Source organism: Bos indicus, chromosome 12 (genome assembly GCF_029378745.1).
Source record: "Bos indicus isolate NIAB-ARS_2022 breed Sahiwal x Tharparkar chromosome 12, NIAB-ARS_B.indTharparkar_mat_pri_1.0, whole genome shotgun sequence".
Classification (NCBI taxonomy): Eukaryota; Metazoa; Chordata; class Mammalia; order Artiodactyla; family Bovidae; genus Bos; species Bos indicus.
Window position 1 is genome coordinate 63438009 of NC_091771.1, and position 27524 is coordinate 63465532.

A 27524-nucleotide genomic window follows, 5' to 3' on the forward strand; every position below is an offset into this window, starting at 1 on the left:
GAGAAAAAACAATCTCTTTAACAAGTGGTGGGGGGGAAAATTGGTCAACCACTTGTAAAAGAATGAAACTAGAACACTTTCTAACACCATACACAAAAACAAACTCAAAATGGATTAAAAATCTAAATGTAAGACCAGAAACTATAAAACTCCTAGAGGAGAACATAGGCAAAACACTATCCGACATACATCACAGCAGGATCCTCTATGACCCACCTCCCAGAATATTGGAAATAAAAGCAAAAATAAACAAAAAGGACCTTCTGCACAACTAAGGAAACTACAAGCAAGGTGAAAAGACAGCCTTCAGAATGGAAGAAAATAATAGCAAATGAAGCAACTGACAAACAACTAATCTCAAATATATACAAGCAACCCCTACAGCTCAATTCCAGAAAAATAAACGACCCAATAAAAAAATGGGCCAAAGAACTAAATAGACATTTCTCCAAAGAAGACATACAGATGGCTAACAAACCCATGAAAAGATGCTCAACATCACTCATTATCAGAGAAACGCAAATCAAAACCACAATGAGGTACCATTTCACACTAATCAGAATGGCTGTGATCCAAAAGTCTACAAGCAATAAATGCTGGAGAGGGTGTGGAGAAAAGGGAACCCTCTTACACTGTTGGTGGGAATGCAAACTAATTTTCATTTGTAGATCAGTTTTTTATTAGTTAATGCCAATGGTCTCATTCTAAGGTATTCTATTGCTGTCTTCAATTTATTAGAAGAGTTCAGTGCACCTGAACCATAGGATCCTCTCTATTCACATGGCTTTGCTTTAAACTTTTCTACTGATCCTCAACATTCCAGAATTAAAAGGCTAAATGTGATCAGACAGTGAAGTCCTAGTAAGAACTCCAACTGTTATTATTTTATTTTTAATGTGGCCATTGAATTCAGTGTTCCTCATTCATTATACTTCTGTAATTCTGATGTTTTCTTTCAAGAATGTGCCTTTTTTTTTTTAATGGATCCATGTCACAAACACAAAAATTCCTGAGTGGAGTGTACATAGCTCCATAGGACACTTGGAAGTTAATATTATGTTCTCAGTTGTGCAGACATGTCCAACAGACCCCATGGACTGTAGCCCACCAGGCTTCTATATTCATGGGATTTCCCAGGCAAGAATACTGAGGCGAGTTGCCATTTCCTCCTCCAAGGGATCTCACTGAGCCATGGATCAAATGTGCATATCCTGCATCTCCTGCATTGGCAGGTAGATTCTTTACCATTGAACCACCTGGGGAGCCCAGTCAATATTATAAAGCTCTGAAAAGTGAACTTGTCCCCAGTTTACAAATGCATCTATCTCACAATCCACAAATACTTGACTGATAAAAAAAAATCAGAACATTGTTTCCTGAATAAAAGCATCAGGTTCTTCTTGGATCATATTGAGATTTAACAAAGCAATGAAGTCAATTCAACAAAACCAATTATGTTCTGTACTCTAAAAGCTTTGGGAAGCTCTCAGTTCTGATGGAAAGTTAAAGCAATGCAGAAAAACATTTGCAACTCAAATAGTACATGGAAACTGGAGTTTGTTGAAGAAGAGATCCTAATATTAAGTAAGACGCAATGACAGAAAACTATATTTACTGCAACAGGAAACGAAAGAGCAGAGAATAAGATCCAAGAAGTCAGCAAAGGAAATGAATCAAAAATAAAACACTAGGTTTCAGGACATTTTAAAACTGAACACGTCCCGTCCCCCCCTGCCCCCCACCCCCATTCATCTGCTTTGTTGTGAAGCTACAACGTCTTCATGAAGGATGGGCATATATGCCACCTTAAAATAGGGTTATGCATTTAGATAACTTCTTATCTATTGGCAACTTGTCCATGCAAATTACAGTTTAAACTAACATACTGGACTCAACACTAATTTAATGGCTCCCATCCATGGGGTCACAAGAGTAAGCTTCCCTGGTGGCTCAGACGGTAAAGCATCTGCCTGCAATGTGGGAGTCCCAGGTTCGATCCCTAGGTTGGGAAGATCCTCTGGAGAAGGAAATGGCAACCCACCCCAGTACCTTTGCCTGGAAAATCCCATGGATGGGGGAGCCTGGTATGCTACAGTCTATGTCATTGCAAAGAGTCAGACATGACTGAGCTACTTCACTATAGTGACAAATCACAACAATGTGTATGGGGGCTTCCCGGGTGGAGATAGTGGAAAAGAACCTGCCTGACAATAATGAATATGTATACTGTGTAAAAATAAATAGATATTTAGTAAAAGCTTTGATACTATGGTACTAAAGTTATCTTATTAAATCATAGGATTCAATGAAATTCTATTTCATTAGCAGAGTTGCCAGACCACAATCTAATTTTAGAAAATTTTTATTATTTTCCCCCTAAATTCTTGTACCCATGAAGACTTACTTCCCATCCCTCTTTTTACTAACACCATCTCCTGTTTGTTTTCCTTATATTCTTCCTAGTGGATATGAACTGATATCTCATCATGGTTTCAGTTTGCATTTCTCCAAAGACTAATTATATTAAACATATTTGGATGTGCTTATTTTCCATTTGTACATTTTCTTTGGAGAAAAGTTTATTCAGATCCTTTGCTTATTGTTTAATTGGATTATTTGTCTTAGTTGTTGCTATTGAATCATGAGTTTTTTACAAATTCTAAATGCAAATCCCTTATCACATGTATTATTTTATAAATATTTCTGCCATTCTGTGGTTTCATACTTCCCTTGGTGGCAAACATTGTGAAATTTACTAAAATCTGATTACCTATTTTTTTCCTTTGTCACTTTTGATTCTGATGTATTATCTAAGAAACCCTTGTCTAATCCAAAGTTACTTTTGTGCTTTCTTCTAAAGTCTCTATAACATTAGTTCTTACATGTAATTCTCTGATACATTTGCAATTAGTTTTTGTGTATGGTGGGAGAAATGTGTATATCTTCATTCTCTTGAGTGAAGATATCCATGTGTCTGAGGCTTCCCTGGTGACTCAGTGGTAAAGAATTCATCTGCCAATGCAGGAGATGCAGGAGACAGGAGTCTGATCCCTGGTTTAGAAAGATCCCCTGGAGGAGGAAATAGCAATCCACCTTAGTATTCTTGCCTGAAAAATCCCAGGGACAAAAGAGACTGGCAGGCTACAGTCCATGGGGTCACAAAAATTGGACACAACTAAGTAACTAATGGCACCCCACTCCAGTACTCTTGCCCGGAAAATCCCATGGATGGAGGAGCCTGATAGGCTGCAGTCCATGGAGTCACTAAGACTCAGACATGACTGAGTGACTTCACTTTCACTTTTCTGTTTCATGCATTGGAGAAGGAAATGGCAACCCACTCCAGTGTTCTTGCCTGGGGAATCCCAGGGACGGGGGAGCCTGGTGGGCTGCGGTCTCTGGGGTCGCACAGAGTCAGACAGGACTGAAGCGACTTAGCAGCAGTAGCAGCAGCAAGTAATTGTGCACACACACACACACAACCATTTGTTCCAATATCATCTGTTGAAAAAAAATTTTTTTTAACTTTAAAGCTTTAAAAAAATTCAATTTCCCATTGAATTGCCATGTTAACTCCTCTATAATGAAGAATTTAGTTGGCCTTTGTACCTGGCTTCTGGGTGACATCTTTTAAATCTTTGGAATTTTTCAAATTGTAGGAGTATATTTGTTATTCATGGTGAGCCCTGAAAAATTATACTTAAAAGATGACTCAAGATGGAAGCTGGCTACAGCTGAAAGACCAGTCAGATTGATGCTCAGAGTCATGTGATAGCGGGCCAAACTTTGGGGAAGGTATGGGATTTAGAGATTGACTTCAGTCATATGGTCAGTTATTCTATTACTCATGCTTATATGTGAAACCCCTATGGAAACTTTGGACAACATGCTCGGAAGAGCATCCCCAGTTGGAAGTACTCCACGCACATTATTACATATCAGTGTGCTGGAAGGGCAATATCCCGGGGAGCAGTGAGCAGACTCTTCATGTTAGGACCCACTCAGACCTCAACCCAAGTGTGTTTCTCACTTTGACTTGTTCTGTTTTAAATCTTCCATTATAATAAAGCTATAACCTTCATTTTCCTGAGTTCTGTGTGTCATTCAAGAAAAGTATTGGGCTCAAAGTACTCCTGTTACTATTTCTTGTAGGTCAGTGTGCTAGGAGCAACTTTTCTGCCATTGTTTCTCTGGTAATGACTTCATTTCTCTCTCAATGTTAAAAACTTTTGCTAGATATAAAATTTTTATTTGATAGTCTCCTTTTTTCAGTACTTTGAGTAGATCATCTCCCTGCCATCTGGATTCCATGGTTTCTGATGAGAAGTTAACTGTGAATCTGATTGAGCATTGATTGTAAGTAATGTCATTTTTTCTTATTGCTTTTAAGACTTTTTCTTTGTTTTTAACTTTTGACAAGTATGAGTTTAGGTATGGATATCTTTAATCTGGGGCTACCAAGTGACACAAGTGGTAAAGAATCCATCTGCCAGTGCAGGAGACATAAGAGACACAGGTTTGATCCTTGGGTCAGGAAGATCCCCTGGAAGAGTGCATGGCAACCCACTTCAGTATTATTGCCTGGAGAATCCCAAGGACAGAGAAGCCTGTTGGGCTACAGTGCATAGTATCACAAAGAGTCAGACACGACTGATGAGACTTAACACACATACATCTTTAACTTAATCCTACTTGGAGTCCTTCAAGACTCACAAATGTACCAATTAATTTTTACTATCAAATTTGAGACATTTTTTTTGCCCAATACTACTTCAAATACAATGTAAGTTCCTTTCTTATATTCTTCTTTTTCTGAGGACCCATTATACATATGTTGGTATGCTGTTGGTAAGTCAGTATTTTCTTCTTTTTCTTTCTAGTACTTAAACTGATTAGTATCAATGGATCTATCTTTTGGTATGTCTATTATTTCTGCTGATTACTCAAATTGCTGTTATGCCATACTTGTAAAGTTTTCATTTCAGGTATTGTGTTTTTCAACTCTGGAATTTTTATCTGGTTGTCTTTGTACTTTTTTAACTTTATTATTACTCTCTAGTGAGATATCATTCTCATATACTTCTTAACTTCTTTAGATAATTTATTTTTCTTAGTTCTCTTTTCTTTCCTTTATTTCCTTGAAAATGCTTATAATATTTATATTTTTCTGTCATAATTGCAACTTCTGTGCCCCCTCAAAGAAAGAATTTCTATTGACTATTTTGTTTTTCATCTGTGTATGGGACAAACTATTTTTACATATCTCTTAAATTGTAGTTGAAACCTGAATATTTTAAGTAATAAAATATAACAAGCCTGGAAAGCTGTTCTCATCACAGAAAAAAGTTTAATTGTAGTAACTGTTTGTTTAGAGACTTTCCTGTACCAGATTTCTAAACTATGCATTGCTTGTTGTGTGAAACCACAAGTCTCTGCTCCTTTAGATTACTGATGGTTAGACAGAGATGTCTCTCAAGATTGTGGCTGCTGTGAATTGGCAGCCCAGAAGTGTTTGGATAGTCTCATTTGTTCAAGCTGGTATCACAAACTTAGGCAATTTTGATGTTAAACAATAGCCACCAATTTCTTTGACAACGACAACCCAGGGGATAGGGTTTTTCTTATTGAGTAAGGTATGTTTCAAGCCAAATAATAAGCCCTATAAAAGAGACTTTTCCAGAAAGCAGCCATACAGATCAAATATTGACATTGCTGTAGTAATGTGGCTTTTGATAGTGCTCTAGACAACCTCTGCATATCACTTCCCCAGTGGCTTCTGGGCTGCCAATTTCACAGCTACTACTGTGTTGATTTTTAAGTGTGCTGTGGAGTTGAAAAAGGAAGATGAATATTGACAAGTTAAGAAGTTACAAAGCTCACTGTTCATTATAAAATGCAGCTTTTTTTTTTATGTGTAAATAATCCTGTAATAATTGCAAGTTTTGGTAAATTTCCAGAATTATGAAGAGGTTGATTTAGGCAATTTGCCTATGTTCTTATCACTTGTATAGAGGAGTAGATTTTAAGGTTTTAAATTCTACTAGAGGTGTTTGCCCCCCTGCATAATTTTCTCACTTGTGAACTCTATTTCACATTGAAATAGACACCTATTATCAGAAAAGCCTGAGAAACTTCCTTAAATCTTTCAAACAATCGGCTGAACTACAATTCCCAAAATCATATTCTCAAGTGGATAGTATTCTTTTACTGTAATGACAGGATCACAGGTTGAGTAGCTTCCGATATATCATGTAGAAAGAAATTGCAGAGCTGGGAACTGAATCTGGATGATCTGGAGATTTCATTTCTGTTTCGTTTGAATATAGTCACTACAGAAATGAAATCCCTTTATTTGATTATCAGTGTTATTACATCATCAGAGCCAAGTGATGCTTTTCTTTGGTCCCATAATTTAGACAGTCTCTTTTGTGCTTTTCATTATGGAAAAAAATGCTATAAATCTCTGCCTGTTAGTAATCTTTTATGAACATATATTTTCTATTTTGGTAACTTATGTATAAAAATAATAAATTTTTTAAACAGAAATTATAGAAGGGTATGCTACTGAATTTATTTTCTATTTTTGCAATTAAATTTCAACATTCAAACAGTATGTGCCATTTAATTTGATATTAACACAAGAGATGACTTTATATCACATATCATATAATAATTATGATGAATGTGTATATTTTCCTGACCTATTCTTCCCTTCATTATTTTTAAACCAAATTTAATTTGCTTTCAAACAGAGATATTTTTCCAAAAGTATTTTGCTTTTGTGTATCACTTGCCTTTCCTCATTTGAATAAGAATCTCTCTTGTAATTCTGAGCATTTTGATGCACTGTAGCTTTAGGCAAACACATGAAAAATGGAACTATTTCTAAGAAATGCTGTCTTAAAAATATAGCCTTATTATGTAGTCAATTATGGAGGAGGCTTATTTATTCTTCATTTGAGTTTAACTTCTGTCTTTGATATTTATAAGGTAGACATTGCTGCAGAGTTGAGTTTGCAGATTGTTTCCTTCCAGCTACTTCAAGATGATCACAAAATTAATTATATATGTACCAGCAGATGCCAAAAAATCTGCAACTGAAGAATGTAGTAATAATTTAAACTTGTCTGCTAAATATAATTTTATTAAATAGCTCCTCATATTTACTCTTCCTTCATAAAGTAGTTATAAACATAATCACATATACACAGTGTTGATGTATAAATTTACTAATTTAAATAATGGGAAGCATTTAATCTCTGTCGATTTATTTCAATTATGGAGTTAATATTAACTGTGATTACTATAGGAAGCAAGTCAAATTATCAGGAATCTTCCTAAGTTAATAAAGAACTATGAGGTTTTTTACTTCATATAGTCTCATTGAGGATACCAAATAAAATTTCAGAATACACACAGTATCAAACATATGTATGTGTGAGTGTGTATCTGTGATAAAAAGTGAGCTTTTCATTCATGTCATCAGGCCATTTATGTATATTTTTAGAATTGAACCAGGGTACTCACCTTGGAGGGAATGTACTACCATAATTTTAAACTAAGATTTCACTAATAAGGTTAACTATAAAATATAAGAACTATATATTTGTTTGTATTTCATTATGATTGTATACTGAGTTAAAGGATTTTAAAATTACAGATAAACATACATTCCCATATAACTGTGTTCCATTACTCTTAAGTTATTCTCCAAAGTTACCATAGACCTCTATCCTGTTTTTCAAGATACACTTGGTATACACTCACTCACACATGCACACAGACACACACACAAAACAGTTTACATTACTACCTGTTTTTATTTTGGCTAAGCTGAAAAAATCATTTGCATATGTTAGTAGAAGACCTCTTTTACTCTTAACTTTGGATGCATGTATACTTAATTTTCCAAATCTAGATACTTTTAAAAGTGAAAAGAAGCATTACATTAATGTAATCACATTACAAAAACAGGGTGAAACTGGGAATAAAGTCAAACTTCAAACCTTGCAAACTCTAAATCCACCCATGCTTCCCCAGATTTCTGCATGACTCGATTTGTAAATTGCTTTACAAGGACGTTGGATTTTATAATGTTCTCCACCTACAGCTGTTTTCTCTGATTAATTATCTGCTTTAGACCCTTTACCCATTCACCTGGCTTGACCGTTTCCCTTCTTAAAAAGTATTCTCGTTCACGAGGCTTGTAAATTCTTTTAAAATATACATTAGATCGTTTCTCTACTTTGCTTAAAAGTTTCCTCCTTCTCCCATTTGAACTTCACGAAAATCTCGATTTTCTTGTACGGCCTATAAAGCTCTGAATGAACTTCTTGCCACCACTCAGATCACATTTCTTGCCAGTCTTTTCCACTCTACTTCTGCTGCAGCCTTAACAGACTCTCTGCTGTTCTTGAAACTGACTAAAGGCACCTCATTGTCCCTGGAATTGCTATTTTTTCTCTTTAAACACTGTCCCGCAGAAAACATATAGCACGTTTTATCATTTCATTAATCAGCGTTTGAATGCCATCCCCATTGAGAGGCTTTCTTTAAACACTGCATATAAAATAGCAACCCCATCACTGTCCTCTCAACTGAGCTTTATTATTTTTTAAATTTCATAACATTTATCACAAGCTTATATAGTATTAAATATATTTTTATTGTATGCCTCCTCCCATTCGAATGTAGGCTATATGACACAAATCTGCTTTTTCACTTCCTTCTCCACACAGTTTAATCCAAAATATATTTATTGAAAGACAAACTGAATGTAACAAATGGAAAACATTGGATCAATTATATAGGATCGTCCACATCTTTTCAGTACTAAAAAATCACTGCTGCTACTGCTGCTAAGTCGCTTCAGTCGTGTCCGACTCTGTGCGACCCCATAGACGGAAGCCCACCAGGCTCCCCCATCCCTGGGATTCTCCAGGAAAGAATACTGGAGCGGGTTGCCATTTCCTATTCAATCATGTTCTCTCCGGTTTGTTTAGTTTTACCATTTATATTGTGCCACTGTTCTTTGGGAGGCTCACTTTCTCATAATCCAAATACATTCCTCTTTTAGAGAACATTTCATTTGTGTCACTGTCCTCATTCTTTCCCGTCTCTTCTGGATCAGTTTTATCAGTACGAAATCAGAGTCTAGCATTTTCTATTTGAAAAAGAAAAAAATATCTTCCTCTATCCCATGTTGATATCAGTGATTTTTACCACTATTTTTACTAATATTCACAGCAAGACCTTGCTGTATTTCAGTCTTCAATTCAACTTCTCATTTTCATAATTCCACCAACAATTGTGCTTTTATCAGATTTACCGAGATTATCAAAGATGCCTGTACTTCCAGCATACATGCTAATAGTCAAAATTGTGTGCTTTTAGAAGTAGAAGCAGTTGATTAATTTGTTTTCTTGAGGCTTGTCTTCTCTTCCAAGAAAAATACTATTCTCTCTTTCCTTATGAGCCATTCATTTTCAATCTCTTGAGTTTTCTCCTCCAAACAGTAGAAGGAAGTCAGGTTTAATTATTTTTTCTCACTTTAAATCTTCTCTTCAAGCTATCTTAATTTGTCTCCTTGTCTTAATACGTGTATATATATATATATATATATATACACATATATACAAATATATATATATATTTCTGTGCCTTTCCCCCTTACTCAACTACCTACTTAATGTTAATTTGCATAGATATCAGAAACAATAGATTCACATCAAAGCTATTAAATCTCCACAGTACTTGACCTCCCCAAATCATTTCCTTTCTGTGTGTTCTGTATATCCATAGCTCCAGTCCAGTTGCCCAAACTGAAAATACAAAACCATTTTTGATTCTTCACGTTATGATACCAAGTATATCAGCAGACCCTTTAGGCACTAGAGCCAAATGTATGCAGCAGCTATTCAATTTTGTCTTGGATTCTTTTTTTTCAATGCAAGCATATTTGATTCTTTCAAATATTACCATTTAAGTCTAGTTCAGCTCAGTTCAGTCTCTCAGTCATGTCCGACTCTTCGCGACCCCATGCACTGCAGCACGCCAGGCCTCCCTGTCCATCGCCAACTCCCAGAGTTTACTAAAACTCATGTACATTGAGTCAGTGATACCATCCAACCATCTCATCCTCTGTCATCCCCTTCTCCTGCCTTCAATCTTTCCCAGTATCAAGGTCTTTTCAAAGGAGTCAGTCCTTCACATCAGGTGGCCAAAGTATTGGAGTCTAATTTCTAAATATCACTATGTGGATGGGTTCTCCATTGACTATTCTCCTGAAAACACTTTCTTCTGTAATCCTCCATTGTACTAAATTATATTTCCCCTACGGGATCTATTAATATCTAAAATATACAGTGTTTAAATATTTGTTTATTCTGTTTTTCTCTCACCACAGTAGAAGCTCCATGACAGGAAAAACTTGTCCATATTATTCATGCCTTTGTTTCAGCATCAATGACAGCCTGTCTAAAGTAGGTTGTTGAATAAATGAATAAATATCTAAAAATTTCTTTCATGTAGAAATATATTTCTCATAATGTATAGAATATATATTTTTAATTTGATTTTTCATGTTTTTGTGGCATGGTGGTCTATGGACATAACATTTGTTTTGGAATTAGGCATTGGGGTCCTAAATTGTAGATAATAACTTTGCTATGTGACTTTAAGCAAGTATAACTTTACTCAGACGTTCATTTATCATCTTTCAAGATATAGTGCTTGCTGTCTATAATCCTTTCAAAACATTTAATGAATGTATCATGTAATATTAGCTTTCTTTTTTACATGCATTATAGCAGCAGTTTTTGTTTCTTTTCTTTTCAAACACACACAGAGAGAAAGCATGATACTTCTCCTTTAATGAATGATAATCCTATGCGAAAATGTAAGGAGAATAAAGTACATAGACAATAACCAAAAAAAAAACTGATTTTAGCCGTTATCATACAATGAAAATACTAAGATGAATGCATATCCCTACTGTATATGAGAGTTAAGGAGAAGATTATTAGTTCTGTGATCTGCTTTTATGAGTAAGAGAACAGTCTTTTTTTTTTTTCATCTAAATCATTTATTATCTGGTCTTCTTAATAAAAATAGTTCACATTATCCTGCCTATTCACACTGAAAAATAGCAAAAGTAAGTAAAAAGAAACTGCCTTTGGTTTGCTATTGTAGTTCTTTTCGCTCTTGAATTTGGAATAAAAGCTTTTAAGTCTAAGAATCATTTTTGCAGTTGGAAAACCAAATTAGAGTAGGAAATTGAATAAAGAATAATAACGAAAATTTGTTAATAGCTTGAAACAGTGATTATATCTTCAAATTACCTTTTCCATTATAAAGCATTATAATAATTTAATGTTGCACTCTAATAAATATAACTCACTTGCTTTTATAATAAAATATTTGTGCCAGGGCTCACTCTCATGACCCCATTAATGGATTGAAAACCCTTCGAATTTATTTTTCCTTTGTGAAGGTCACTACATAGAAACATTGAAGAGGATATTTGTTAGGATACACATTTATTCACATAGAGAGTAATAACAAAGTACAAAACAATGTAAGTAGCCAGGATATATGAATTATACATTTGCTGATACTTTTGTTGTTTATTTGATGATTGCTGCTTGTTACTTCCTAAACTTTATTCCCCATTAATTTTATCAAGGATGATATGATTTGGGCTTTAATCTGTTGTCATTATAAGTTAAAAAACTAAAAATACTTTCATGTCACAGTATTATTGTCCTGGCTTCACTAGATAAAGTCATTTAACTTTGCGCACTATTTTCATAATGCATTATTTTTAAAATTGTATATGCACTATCAGTTCAGTTCAGTACAGTCATTCAGTCATGTCCTATTCTTTGTGACCCCATGAATCACAGCACACCAAGCCTCCCTGTCCACCACCAACTCCCGGAGTTCACTCAAACTCATGTCCATCGAGTCGGTGATGCCATCCAGCCATCTCATCCTCTGTTGTCCCCTTCTCCTGCCCCCAATTCCTCCCAGCATCAGAGTCTTTTCCAATATTCCCTATATTAAAATGCAAAATAAAATTGAAAGTATCAAAATGCTGTCATGAATAAGCATAACATGCACAGTACTTTGCATATATTTTCAGAATAATCCTCACCATGACTTTGAGTTACAGATAATGAAAGTAATATTCAAACGGTTTAAATCATTTCCCTAAGGTCACACAGCAGGTACAATAAAAAGAAAACAAGTAATACTTAATCCTCTGTTAGAATTACATTGTAGACTTTAGCATTGTAGAATAGTAAGGGACTTAGAAGATGTTCTAGCCAAATTGTCTTCAAGGAGAAGCTTTTTTTTTTAACCTCGGTAAACTTATTATGTAGTGTCCTACACCGACATGCACAGTACCCATTTTATGAATACTAATTGAATGTTTAAGTTCGTAATATAATGACAAATTATGATTACATAGCTAATTATTCCAAAAATAGCAAAAACCTTTAAGTAAAGGTCTCTGTAATAATAATGATTTACTAGCTTTTCTATATTGTGTTATCTATTTTTTGTCTAATGCTTGAACCCAATGTAAAATTTATCTAGGGTTTGCCCTCTTTAAATGGAGAATTATCATTAGTGTTTTATTTTTGTTGTACATAATGCTCAAGATGCAAATGTTACAAAATAGTGAATTTGACTCTAATAGTGAAACATGTTGAATGAACAAGTTTGTGTGTGGAAGTTGGGGAGTGCTTTCAAACTTTGTTTTTAAGAGAGAATATATACGTGAGGATTCAATGAAACCTCAGTGAATTTAATTATAATAATGGCAATCTTCACTAGAAAGAAGAGACTAACAGCTGGCATTATACATAAAAATTCTGAGGTCTCTGAACCACAAATCATGTGCATCCCACTCCCTAATTTTTCCTAAGGCTTTTCCATGATTATACAGGTCAGTATATCTGGGCCTGGGGCGGGACAGGGTAGCCCAAATACCCAAGATATCCAAATTTTCCAGACATAACTTAGTAACCTGACTTGAATCAAAACACTTTATAATATAGTAGTCTTTTTCTAATTTACCACCAGGGAGATACCTAATTGGATCTAGAATGTTTAGGAAATAATCCTTCATTATGACCTTAACTTGATATTGGAAAATTAGGCAATATTTTGCTGTTTCTATCTCAAACAATAGGCAAGGTTTTAACCAGAACTTTGACAGTTTGTTTTTGAAAATTTCCCTTTCTTCCCATATTCAGAAGGTAATTTTGCTTTCTTTTTGATTCAGAATCAATGAAAAGTAAAATTTGGTGAAACCAAATTTGAAAAGTATTAAGAGTTTTTAAATATTTCTGAATGCATGTTTAATTGTTGTTGAGTTTTAAGGGGAAAAAGAAAAAAGTATATGAAAACAGAAAAAAAATGTATGTAGCTTAAAGGAAATATATATGTACTTTAAGGGAAAAAAATAAAAAAAATTAGAAATTGTGACTTGATAATTTGAAATCTCAATAGTATAGCCCAAGACACAGCATTTCAGATATCTCTAAGAAACTGCTTCCAGGAAGTAGATGGAAGGTCAGTACATGTGTGATTTTGGTGAGTGGGGAATACATTCAATCAAGCACATATTTTATGCAGAAGGTTACTACTAGTCTTGAGGACCAGATGTCACCATGAAAAATTTTAATGCCTTCCTGGATATGAAGAGATGCAAGTATTGGGCCCTTAAATCTCCTGAAAATATCTATCTGAAGAAATTTTCCACTATTTTGTCCAGCAGCACAGACTGCCTCAGTCTTGAGCTCTACCCTTAACTCCTTACATCAGGTGTTTAACATCAACAACTGCAGCGGTTTATAATTTGATCCTTGCAAAGGTAGCTAGCAAGAGTTACTTTGTAGGTGACAATGCATATATGTATATCCATATGTATATGCAGATGAATTAAGATTTTATCCAAAAAAATGTGCTTGTAATTTGTGTTCTTTAGTCTTCCTTGTCAATAATTACCATCATAAACTTATTACATCATAGTACAATTTTTATTATCAGTTTTCCATTTTTGAATATTAAATACCATTGGCAGGTGTATTTAGGCTTGTATATATACATGGGCTTACCAGGTGGCTCAGTGATAAAAAATCCACCTCCCAATGCAGGAGATGAGGGTTTGACCCCTGGGTTGGGAAGATCTCCTGGAGAAGGAAATGGCAACTTACTTCCAACTTGCCAGGAAAATACCATGGACAGAGGGCTACAGTCCATGGGACTGGAAATAATCAGACATGACTGAAAGCAACTGGGTGCACTCATACACACACACACATACAGATCATGGCATTTGTTCAGTTTCTTAGTAATATTTATTTCTGTGGAAATGGTAAGTCAAGACCTTCTGACTCGTAGCTTTACACTCAGATATTTTTAATGTATTCATAATTAGAGCATACACTTTTAATGCTTTAATTATTCATTCTTCTAGTGATAAAAATCCAAGATTACCTCCAATCCTTGGCTCAAAAGTTAACATTGTGATAAGCATCCTTATATATATCCTATATGAAAATTCCCAGGAAGATATGAACAGGAATAAGTTTCTAAGGCAATGAAATATATTTTTTCTGACCTAAGCAGTCCCTAAGTTTACCTTCGGTGCATGTGTTCATGTTTCTGTATCCTCCATCACCATGAGGCATTGTCTAGCTTTATATTTGCCATTTTGTTGGAGATTCATTGAACCCAGAATTGTTTTAATCTGTATTTCCCTAACTACAAGTTAATCTGAGCATGTCTTCAGATGCTTGTTTATGTATTTTGTCTTTTTTTTTCTGTAAGAGTACATATTTTTCTTGTTCCTATTTTATAGGATTTTCTTTTATAGTATGGCTTTGTATTATGTGTTACTGGAGGAAGGCATGGCAACCCACTCCAATATTCTTGCCTGGAGAATCCCCATGGTCAGAGGAGCCTGGTGGAATTCAGTCCATGGGTTTGCAAAAAGTTGGACATGACTGAGTGACTAAGTACATATCTGCTATAGTTTCCATTTTTGCTGTCAGTTGACCTCAAGGCCATTATTCTTCTGTGCATATATTAAGGAAAATGTTGTCAAAAATACTGAAATTTTATTTTATCCAGCTAGAATGTTAATTTGAAGATTAATTTGAGAACATTAATATCCTTGTAGTATAGCAATAGTATATCCAAAAGTATCAGGTTTTTGTTCAGTCACTCAGTCATGTCCAACTCTTTGTGATCCCACAACTGCAGAATGTGAGGCTTCCCTGTCCTTCACCATTTCCTGGACTTTGCTCAGACTCATGGCCATTGAGTCGATGATGCCATCCAACCATCCCATCCTCTGCCATCCCCTTCACCTCCTGCCTTCAGAGTCTTTTGCAGCATCAGGGTTTTTTCTAATGAGTCAGCTCTTCGCATCAAGTGGTGAAAGTATTGGAGTTTCACCTTCAGCATCAGTTCTTTCAGTGAATATTCAGGACTGATCTCTTTTAGGATGGACTGGTTGGATCTCCTTGCAGTCCAAGAGACTCTCAAGAGTCTTCTCCAATACCACAGTTCAAAAGCATCATTTCTTCAGTGCTCAGCTTTCTTTATAGTCCAACGCTCACATCTATACATAACCACTGGAAAAACTATAGCCTTGTCTAGATGGACCTTTGTTGGCAAAGTAACGTCACTGCTTTTTAATATACTGTCTAGGTTGGTCATAGCTTTTCCTCCGAGGAGCAAATATCTTTTAATTTCATGGTTGTAATCACCATCTGCAATGATTTTGTACCCCAAGAAAATAAAGGCTGTCACTGTTTCCATTGTTTCCCCATCTATTTGCCATGAAGTGATGGTACTGGATCTCATGAATTTAGTTTTTTGAATGCTGAGTTTTAAGCCAGATTCTTCACTCTCCTTGTTCACCCTCATCAAGAGACTCTTTAATTCCTCTTTGCTTTCTGCCGTAAGGGTGGTTCCATCTGCATATTTGAGGTTATTAACATGTCTCCTGGCAATCTTGATTCCAGTTTGTGCTTCATCCAGCCCATTGTTTTGCATAATGTACTCTGCATATAAGTTAAATAAGCAGGGTGACAATATACAGCCTTGATGTACTCTTTTCCCAATTTGGAACCAGTCCATTGTTCCATGTCAGTTCTAACTGTTGCTTGTTGACCTGCAAACATATTTCTTAGGAGGCAGGCAATGTCGTCTAGTATTCCCATCCCAAAGTATACAGTATATTTATAGGGTATTATTTATAATAATAAATATATTATTTTAGGTGTTTCATTTGAGTGAGTTTTTTGAAATCTATTTTTACCATTTTATCTTTGCAAAAATTTCAGTTTCCATGATAAATATACTGTTCCTATATAATTTTAATTTTGTAAAAGTGTAATTAAGGTATGGGTTAGCTAAGGCAATTTCACAAATGTAATGCTAATGAATGATAGATTCAGAATTTAAAACAAGACAATTTTCCTCCAGAATCTTTACCCTTAACTCATGTGCTATTCTAATGTTCATTTTATAAGCAGAATACTTCAAAATATATTAAAATCTTAGAGAAACACTTCACTTTCTGAATTTCCAATTTTTTCAAACTGCTTGTTGGAATATAAAAACAAAGTTAGCATGTAAGCTTCTTTACATTTTAAAAACAAATGATTAGATTAAGTGTCACCAATTTAGTCATTTAATGACCATTGTGTTATCTGGCATATTTAATGTGTAAAGTTCTATATGACAAAGATTTGGCAAGGGATAAAATCAAGTAAATAAAAAACATAAAAATCTGACTTGGTTATAACAGATGAGCATCATTGCTACACACATTTCTTAACTCAGAGTTTACACCACTCTCCTGTAATTTTTAGCTTCTTTATCAATGTCACTTTATTTTCAAGTTACTTTTCTATAAAGGACTAATTTTCTCCACTATAAAACATTGGCTGGATAAGTTCTGTTGCCTTAATCACTAGTTACTAAAATTGTAAGTGATCATTTAAAAGGTATTCATCATACGTGAGATCAACAGTTTTAGAAAAAATACTTTAAAACTACTTTAAAAAGTACTTTTTAAGTATAAAATATAGTATTTTAGAACTTATTATGATAAATGATTATCAGGTGATAGCTGATATTTTAATAATATTTCCCAATTTTGTGAAATGTGTGACAAATTCAAGGTCAGCTTTCTCATCTACCTTTCTTACACCTTGTCACTACTATATGAGATTTGGGGCTTCCCTGGTGGCTCAGCAGTAAAGAATCTGCCTACCAAGGCAGGAGATGCAGGTTCGATCCCTGAGTTGGGAAGATCCCCTGGTTCTCCAGGGAATGGCAGCCCACTCCAGTATTTTGCCTCAGCAATCTCATGGACACAGGAGCGTGGTGAGCTACAGTACGTGGAGTTGCAAAGAGTTGGACACAACTTAGTAACTATACATACACAATTTACAATTTTACATTTTCAAGTATAAGTTCAAGTGTTTGAATTTTTTTTTTTCATACAGTTTAACTGTTCAGAAGGAAAACAGTCCCAGAGAGTATACAGCATTAACTCAAAGGAGACTGTATTGAAAAAAAAAATTTTTATCCAAATAGACACATTGCCATCTGAAGGAACACAATTGTGTGTACAGTTTTTTTCAAAGAAAGCTGTTATAAGCTTAACAGATATGTTGCCTCCTTGGATAATGATCAGTAAGAAGAAGCCACTTGGAAGAAGCCACTAGAACGCAAAGTAATTAATTGGTCTGAGCAAATAATATATAATCTCTTCACTCCTTGTAAAATTTATGTGATCTCTTTTTCCCTTAACACAGTGTTTTAGTATGGAAACTTAAATCCTGTTGCTTTATTTTGTTTGAATGGCACAGTAGGCTCTGTGTATATAAGCCATGGCCATGATTTGGTTGTATTAAAAATGTTAAATATCCCTTTTGCACTGAATCTAGATGAGGCATGCAACTGATCACCAGTTGCTGTCTTGGAATAATCAAATAATGTATGAACAGGCATTATATTCTAACTTCTATTTGCATAGGAATATTTTACCTTGCCCCCCAAACAGTTGATGCTGTCAGTACTGGTTCTGAAGCATTTCTTTTGAACTTACCTACAGCTCAACATAATGCCTGACACAGTTAAAATTATCTCTTTCTCTAGCATGGGTTTCAATGATAAAAAGAAGCTTTGTAGATTCCCTTATATACAACATACACACATGCAAAGAAATGATTCATATTCTGCACATCAATGGATTTATTAAACTGTAAACTGAAATACCTACCACCATATCCAAATGACAGCAAATGCTCTTCACACTGTGTCATTTGCATTATGAAATATCTAATAGTATCATTTGAGGAAGAAATGTTGGCAAACACACATTGTTCTTTCTCTCATTTTATAGAATACAGGTTGGCTTTGAAGTTATAAATGTCTTGGCAATAACATTACATGTACTTATCTTTTCTATATATATATGAGGGCATCATCTTTGAAGACTGCCTTTTTGGTTCTGTTGAATTTTCTGTTCTTAGCTTATTTTGCTTTTTATTGAAAAGCTTAATGCATTCATGAAAATATAATTTATTATGATATATATACACATATATAATTAGATTTGCCACTGTGTTTGCATAATGATGAAATAAAAGCCCTGATAGCCTCATTACATTAATTTGACAAAATCTTCTAGCAGAGGCCACTATGGAAATTAGAGAAGAATGGATTCCTGAGACATGAAGTCCAACTCAAACATTGTCTCAGACATTTGTATGAAAGATATACTTGACATACTTGCTAATTTACCTGTCCCTGTAAGATCCTATGTTAGTCTATACTCAAGGTTTTTCACTGTATTTTGGAGCTATTAATCCATTTTAAATGGAATGAGGTTATAACATTCCAAAGCCAAACTAAAATTTAAGCTGAACAAACACAAACAGTAGTATATAGTTGATGTACAAAAATAGAATCACTTTGCTCTGTCGTATCAGACTCTTTGTGACCCCATGGACTATAGCTCACCAGGCTCCTCCTAATGTCTCATTTATGTTGCCTTTACACACACAAAAATGAATCAATTAATTTCATTATATAACTTTAAATAGTCTATATAAATATACATTATGTAATTATTTGACTTCTACTAATAATAAAGCAACAGTTAGAACTGGACATGGAACAATAGACTGGTTCCAAATAGGAAAAGGAGTACATCAAGGCTGTGTATTGTCACCCTGCTTATTTAACTTATATGCAGAGTACATCACGAGAAATGCTGGGCTGGAAGAAGCACAAGCTGGAATCAAGATTGCCGGGAGAAATATCAATAATCTCAGATATGCAGATGACACCACCCTTATGGGAGAAAGTGAAGAGGAAATAAAAAGCCTTTTGATGAAAGTGAAAGAGGAGAGTGAAAAAGTTGGCTTAAAGCTCAACATTCAGAAAACTAAGATCATGGCATCTGTTCCCATCATTTCATGGGAAATAGATGGGGAAACAGTGGAAACAGTGTCAGACTTTATTTTGGGGGGCTCCAAAATCACTGCAGATGGTGACTGCAGCCATGAAATTAAAAGACACTTACTCCTTGGAAGGAAAGTTATGATCAACCTAGACAGCATATCGGAGAAGGCAATGGCACCCCACTCCAGTACTCTTGCCTGTAAAATCCCATGGACGGAGGAGCCTGGTAGGCTGCAGTCCATGGGGTTGCTAGGAGTCGGACACGACTGAGCGACTTCACTTTCACTTTTCACTTACACGCACTGGAGAAGGAAATGGCAACCCACTACAGTGTTCTTGCCTGGAGAATCCCAGGGACAGGGGAGCCTGGTGGGCTGCCGTCTATGGGGTCGCACAGAGTCGGACACTACTGAAGCGACTTAGCAGCAGCAGCAGCAGTAGCAGCAGATAGCATATTGAAAAGCAGAGACATTACTTTGCCAACAAAGGTCCATCTAGTCAAGGCTATGGTTTTTCCAGTGGTCATGTATGGATGTGAGAGTTGGACTGTGAAGAAAGCTAAGCACCAAAGAGTTGGTGCTTCTGAACTGTGGTGTTGGAGAAGACTGGTGAGAGATCAGTCCTGGGTGTTTATTGGAAGGACTGATGCTGAAGCTGAAACTCCAATACTTTGGCCACCTCATGAGAAGAATTGACTCATTGGAAGAGACCCTAATGCTGGGAGGGATTGGGGGCAGGAGGAGAAGGGGACGACAGAGGATGAGATGGCTGGATGGCATCACCGACTCGATGCACAAGAATTTGGGTAAATTCTGGGAGTTGATAATGGACAGGGGGACCTGCTGTGATTCATGGAGTTGCAAAAAGTTGGACACTACTGAGTGACTGAACTGAACTGAACTGAGTAATAAATATCATATAGGTTACCTATAAATGTACATATATATATATATATATATATACACACACACATTGTTATGTGTTTCTATTCCCGTAAATGAAAACATCAAAAGTCAAAAAGGTGTTTAATATACTAACTTACTGAATATCATAAATTAGTTTGTGCATTTGTGCTCAGTCACTCAGTCATGTGACTCTTTGCAACCCCATGAACTGTAGCCCGCCAGGCTCCTCTGTCTTTGGAATTTTCCAAGCAAGAATACTGGAGTGGGTTGCCATTTCCTTCTCCAGGGGATCTCCCCTAACCAAGAATCAAATTAGTCAGCCTACCTTAATGTTCAGAACATATTTTTTTTCTGGTCCTATACTAGGGCACATTCATCTAACACAAAGGCTACTTTAAAAAAAACAGTGGAGTGGGTTGCCATTTCCTTCTCCAATGCATGAAAGTGAAAAGTGAAAGTGAAGTTGCTCAGTCATGTCCGACTCTTAGTGACCCATGGACGGCAGCCAACCAGGCTCCTCCCTCCATGGGATTCTCCAGGCAAGAGTACCGGAGAAGGCAATGGCACCCCACTCCAGTACTCTTGCCTGGAAATCCCATGAATAGAGGAGCCTGGTGGGCTACAGTCCGTCCATGGGGTCGCTAAGAGTCGGACACGACTGAGCGACTTCACTTTCACTTTTCGCTTTCATGCATTGGAGAAGGAAATGGCAACCCACTCCAGTGTTCTTGCCTGGAGAATCCCAGGGACAGGGGAGCCTGGTGGGCTGCCGTCTATGGGGTCGCACAGAGTCGGACACGACTGAAGCGACTTAGCAGCAGCAGCAGCAGCAGGCAAGAGTACTAGAGTGGGTTGTCATTGCCTTCTCCAGGGATTGGGAGCTACTGCCCCGTATTACTAAAGAGCTACCCTGCATATTTCTAGCCCAGGAAAAAATCAAAATGCAAAATCTGAAGTACAATTTCTACTAAATGCATATTTATTTCACACCATCATAAATTTGAAAAACATTGAAGTTAAAATATCACTAATTTGACAGTCATCTGTATTAAACTATATTTAGATGTATGTTTAAGGGGGCTCACTTAATGAAGTAATAAAGTATTAAGAAGTCTACTTTAAGAAGGTACAAGGAAAATTGTAAAGCCAAAAATGTGAGTACAGGACAGAATTAATGTTGCTTGAAGCTTAAGATATTATTGCATCTGTCCTATGTTTTTTTTTTTTTACTGAATATTTTAGATTATATATTAAAATAATAAACTATTATAAATATAGAAAGAAGTCAACTTCCATTTAAAAGCACTAATACCTGAAGCTAAGTAGAATCACCCCAAAAGTCTCAGCTGGAAATGTAGAATGATAAAATCCAACAGGTGGTAAAAAAGGGGAATACAGAGAAGCATGATCATGGAGAGAACCATTATTAGAAATATGATCTAATTCCACCTTCTAGACTATGTTTCATTTGTGAGGGCTTTAGGAATGGATCTATTTATGTGATATCTTCAGACAAAAAGAGCAGAGACCAGTCCTTAAATAACTGGCCATTAAAAAATATGATACCTTTAAATAATTTTAAGCAAGAAGATTTAGTGGAAAAATACTAGGGCCTCTTGGAATCATTAGGATGGTGGAAGATTGGATTTAGGGAAGTGGCAGTTCCCACAGAAACTCTTGAGGATTAAGCAGCAGAAATGACAGCAAAGGTCACACAGATAAACAAACTAGTCCACTCACTGCAGCTGTCACTATAGCAAAGGAACTCCCTGGTCCCTGGTCTTTGTTTCAGTCACTTAAGTTCCAAAATATTTAAAGCATTACTGCTAAACCTACATTATTCCCTATCCATTGACTGTGCCCTTTAACTGCCTTAGCAAAAACCTGTAACATAAATCCCATGAAGAAGGCACATTTGGGGAGAATTTTCTTAAAGTGAGATTAGAGAGAAAATGGGAGGAGGAATTAGATTATCAGATTAAAAATGGTGCTCATTTTCAGATCATGTTTATATATACAGATATAGTCATAGACTATAGATATCAGTCATAGAAGTGATATCTACAAGGCTTCATATGGCTGTAACTCTATTCTACCCCACAGCAACCATCCAAGTCTTTGGGTAAGCTTTTTATGTATGGGTTTTATATTATGATATTGAATGACTTATGTTGTTAATGTTGATAATATTACTGTCATCAGTATTACTGTTTCAGAGGCCTGATATAAAATCAAATCAAATGATACCATTGTGCCATATTGCTACTAATGTTTTACTGCAGTATGTTAAAAGTTCTCTGCTTTTATTCACTCTTTTTTACTACCTGTTGGATTTTTATTACTTTCCACTTTTCAGAAATGTAGAAGAGGGAATAAAATTTCTGATTAAATTCTCTTTCTCATTTGGTGAAATTTAAAGTAGTATCCCTTTAAAGAAAAGATGGTAGTATAGTGACTACATTTTATTCCTTTATTTCTAACTATTTTAGCTTAAATATCTTTCATATAATTATCATCTAGAAATCTGCTTTTCAATGGTCCTATATTTAAGACTATATTACAAATTTAGAAACATTTTAGCTTTGCTTGCATCATGGACTGTTCTGATATTAATGTATAGTCATCCTTGTGCAAGGTGTGTTTAAAAATTTAAAAATATTCCCAGAGGAAAGAATAAAGTGTAAAATAATAAGGAAATTCTTTTGTCTGTCTTGATAATTTTTTTCTCCCATTCATCCTTCCTCGTGTGAATGAATGGAGGTGTTTTGTTACAAGGACGACTGTCCAAGTACAGACTCAAGCTGACAATTTGTACAGGCTCTGTCCTCAGTGTAGGTTCTGAGCCTGGAGTTTTCTCTGATTCCATGATATGAAACATGTGTTCTCTGGTGATCATAAAATCTTTATGAATTTCATCGTAAACCCATTCATGAAGAGAAAACCACCTTTGGATCTTCCCTGCCAAAGACATAAAGGGTGGAACAAAATTTGGCCACCACTGCAATTAGTTCTAGGGCTTACCTGGTGGCTAGGCTGTGAAAGAACTTGCCTGCCAATGCAGGAAACACAAGAGATGCGGGTTTGATCCCTGGGTTGGGAAGATCCCCTGAAGAAGGAAATGGAAACTCGCTCCAGTATTCTTGCCTGGAAATTCCATGGACAAAGGAGCCTGCTGGCCTATAGTCCATGTGGTCACAAAGAGTCAGGCATGACTAAGCAAGCACACACACACACACACACACACACACGCACACACACACATATATGCACACAATTAGTACTTTGAAACTTGAATTGATACAGGATACACATTTCAGGCTATCTTTGTAAAAGGGAAACAAATTTTAGGAAATAGCAAAAATATTAGTAACAAAAATCTTAGTTCCCATTTCCTTATATTCAGAATTCTTAGGCTTTGCATATTCTGCATTACTTTATACTTGACTTATATAGCATGCTGAATCTAATCAGAAGATGGAAACTGCATAGTAGGTTACATGGAGGCAGGTTAATGTAAATAATGAGTATCTATGGTAAAAGAATAATACAGTGTGTATAGAAGTGCAATATGGGATGACACCCAAGGAAGGACGAACAGGGAAGGGCTGAGTCCCATTGGAGAAGATGTAATTTGCTCACTATGAAGTCCTCTTGTTGAACAGGCTGGAGCTGATCCTTGCTGCTTTGTGAACAACAAGGCCACCCTCCTGAGTACAAGTGGAGAGCAGGAAATAAATGACAGGTGTCACAGATATGCACTAGGAGTCTGAGCACTGGTGGCCATCTGTGTGTTCTTGCAGATGGAACCCAGCTTGGTGGGTGACTATTCACATCATAGGCTGCTTGCAGGCTATGCAGAGGCATACGAGGAACTCCAGGCACTGGTCAGGGCAAGAGGCCTTCGCAATGAGTAGGCCACATAGGGTGCCTGATCCCTAGCCCAGGACACAGACTTCAGAGTGTTCAGAAGGCTACAGAAAGGTCATTCCCAGGTCTGCTCTGCCTGAACTGTGAGGAACAGATTTTATGTAAGTGATAGCCTTCCAGAGGTCTCCAGGGAGAAAACTTAATGGTGGTCTCACTTTGAAGGAGACATAAAGAAATCCTCTGATTTATACCAGAGCATTTGTTGAAGGGTGCATTCAGAGCTGAGAGGCAATCAATTAATAACCGACAACGTAATTCAGTTCCACTGGTTTAGCCTTCGGTTACTCAGTTTCCACTGTGGTGCCTCTGCCCACATTTGAGCTCTCACATAACCTGTATTTCTACCTAAGAAGACACATCTGTTCTTCTAACAAGTAGAGTTCTCATTCTTCAAAATGAGAAGACACACAGTCTCAACCATTATTAACTATTGAGGGCTGTAAACAATAATTCACAGATACAGTCATGATAAAGCCAGAGCTTCAAATCTGAGTGATTATAAATGATGCAAGCAAAATCTGTAAGAGGTACCAGCTCTCTAAGAAGACAGTAAAATGACTGCACCCAGAAGATGAGTAGATATCAAAGAAGTTATATGAAGTGATCAAGCGCCCACACAATATGAAGTACAAGCAAGCATTTTAAAATGATGTGGAATTCTACTGTCTGAACACTAAAACCTGGTTGCTACTAGCTCAGTTTTGAAGGACAGGAGAGGTATATATAGAAGTTGGCAGAAAGCCTTAGGATGCAAACCTAAGGGGAGAGAGTCTGATCCCTGGAAAAAAAGCAAAGACCTCAGATAATAGAGCCTCCCTCCCCCTGTTGTAATGACAAATAACGGTGTTAGAAAGCAAACAAGAAAAAAAAGAGAGAAGAAGAAGAAAGAAAGAAAATCACCACAGAAAAGAATGAAAAGGAAGTTGTTTATTTTTGGAAAGAAAAAGCAATCGAAAAAAAAAATCTCTACCTGCTTTTACATATATTTATGATGCAAATTAACACATGGAAAGTGAGGAGAACCTATGTCATACCTACTTCACTGAAAAGTAATTTGAGGATTGTATTTAATTGTTTTTCAACTGAGTTATCTTTTTAAATTTGCTAATACCATCATCTTGGTTCTAGGCTATGCTATGCTAAGTCACTTCAGTCATGTCCAACTCTGTGAGACCCCATAGACGGCAGCCCACCAGGCTCCCCCATCCCTGGGATTCTCCAGGCAAGAACACTGGAGTGGGTTGCCATTTTCTTCTCCAAAGCATGAAAGTGAAAAGTGAAAGTGAAGTTGCTCAGTCGTGTCCGACTCTTAGCGACCCCATGGACTGCAGCCTACCAGGCTCCTCCGTCCATGGGATTTTCCAGGCAAGAGTACTGGAGTGGGGTACCATTGCCTTCTCCGCATCTTGGTTTTGTCCAATGCTAATTTGAGGATACAGAGATGTTTGAGAATCTTCAGTTATATTTTAGAAATATTCTTTCAGCTTTATTTTTGTAGCACGATAATATGGGGCCAATGTATTATTCCTCTCTGTGTTGTACTTGCTGAAGGCTGGGGTAGAATATTACAAAGGATCCTCTCCCTGAGCCTTCCTGATAAAATAATAGCTGTACCAACCTTGGGTCTTCCTTCCTTTTTCCATTTATTTATCAGGCTTTTACAACTGCAAGAGTTGCTTAAGAATTAGCTCTTCTAGTTAATAATGGGAAAATGAGAGGGTGGGAAGTGAATATTAAGATAACTTTTGTAAATATTTTAATACTTCTTTTCAGTTTATTTCTTAATATAATAGTTTCACAAATAGGAAAAAAATTAAGCCATCAGAACATACTCAGGAAGAAATGGAATTTATATTATTCTAGGCTTATTGCTTGGAAATGGTTTTGAAAAGCCAGAATCCTTCTGTGTGTGCCTCTGGGAACTTCTGTTTCTCAGTTACGGTAGGATTTAGAACAGAGTTTTTTCACTCAGACATTAGGGAAAAGACTAGTGTTCTCATTCCATTTCTAATAGAACAACAACAACAAAAAAAAACAGGTTATAAAAATTAAAGTTTAAAAGTATAAAATATGTATTAAGTGCATACCTTCTAGGGTGAAAGATCACTTCTTAGTAAAATATTTCTATGAAATTATTATAACTTTAATAAAATAAGATTATCAATTAAATGCTGAATGCAACATTAAAATTAATTTTCTATACAATTAAAATAAGTACTTGGGCTAAAGTTTTAATCTTAGGTACAAAAATCAAGTAAAAGTCATTGCTTAAATGTCATAATTTTAATCCCCCCAAAAGAAAAACAAATAATATTACATATGACCTATTTTATGCTTGGGCTTCCCAGGAGACTTAAGCGACACAGGTTCAGTCCTTGGGTTGGGATGATCCCCTGGAGAAGGATATGGCAGCCCACTCCAGTATTCTTGCCTGGAGAACCCCATGGGCAGAGGAGCCTGGCAGGTTGCAGTTCATAAGGTTGCAAAGAGTCGGACATGACTGAAGTGACTTAGCACACATCCATTTTGTGCTTACCTACTCTAATACTTGAAATACATTAGGTCTTCAATAAATATGATTTTTCTTTTTATCAACATTGAAATTTAACTATTTGTAAGTCATAAGATATTTCAAAGTGCTCACTCCTTATTTACATTGTAAATAAGGGAAAGAAAAGATACTAATTCTAACTATACAGTACTTTCTTACTGATGATCAGGAGCTAGAAACTGCTTCATGGGGAATAAAAAATAAAAACTACAATAGCCCAATTTCCTCCTGCCTCAGAAATGAAAATAGAGACTATCTGACATTTTTAAAGTGCTGTTTGAGTTACAAGAGAACTGATACAGATGAAGGGAAGCTGAATGCATACTTCTACATCTTACCCAGGTTTGTAATATTGTTGCACTCAATACAAATCATTACCCTATATTTAAGCCTGAAAAATCTCATTGCTTATGAGGATAACAAACCACAGTATAGGTCAGTCATAGAGCAATATTTTATTTAGTGAAACATTTTTACAGCAGAATATAGCATCATCTCTTTCAGAAACAAGGAATAATCCTAAGTGTATTCTTTTAAACTTTCAAGAAACAGGTGTTGCTCTATAAATATTTCCAAAACAATTGAACTTTGTCTTTCTCTGAAGTTGCATATTTATATACTAATTTTATTTATAAAAGCTC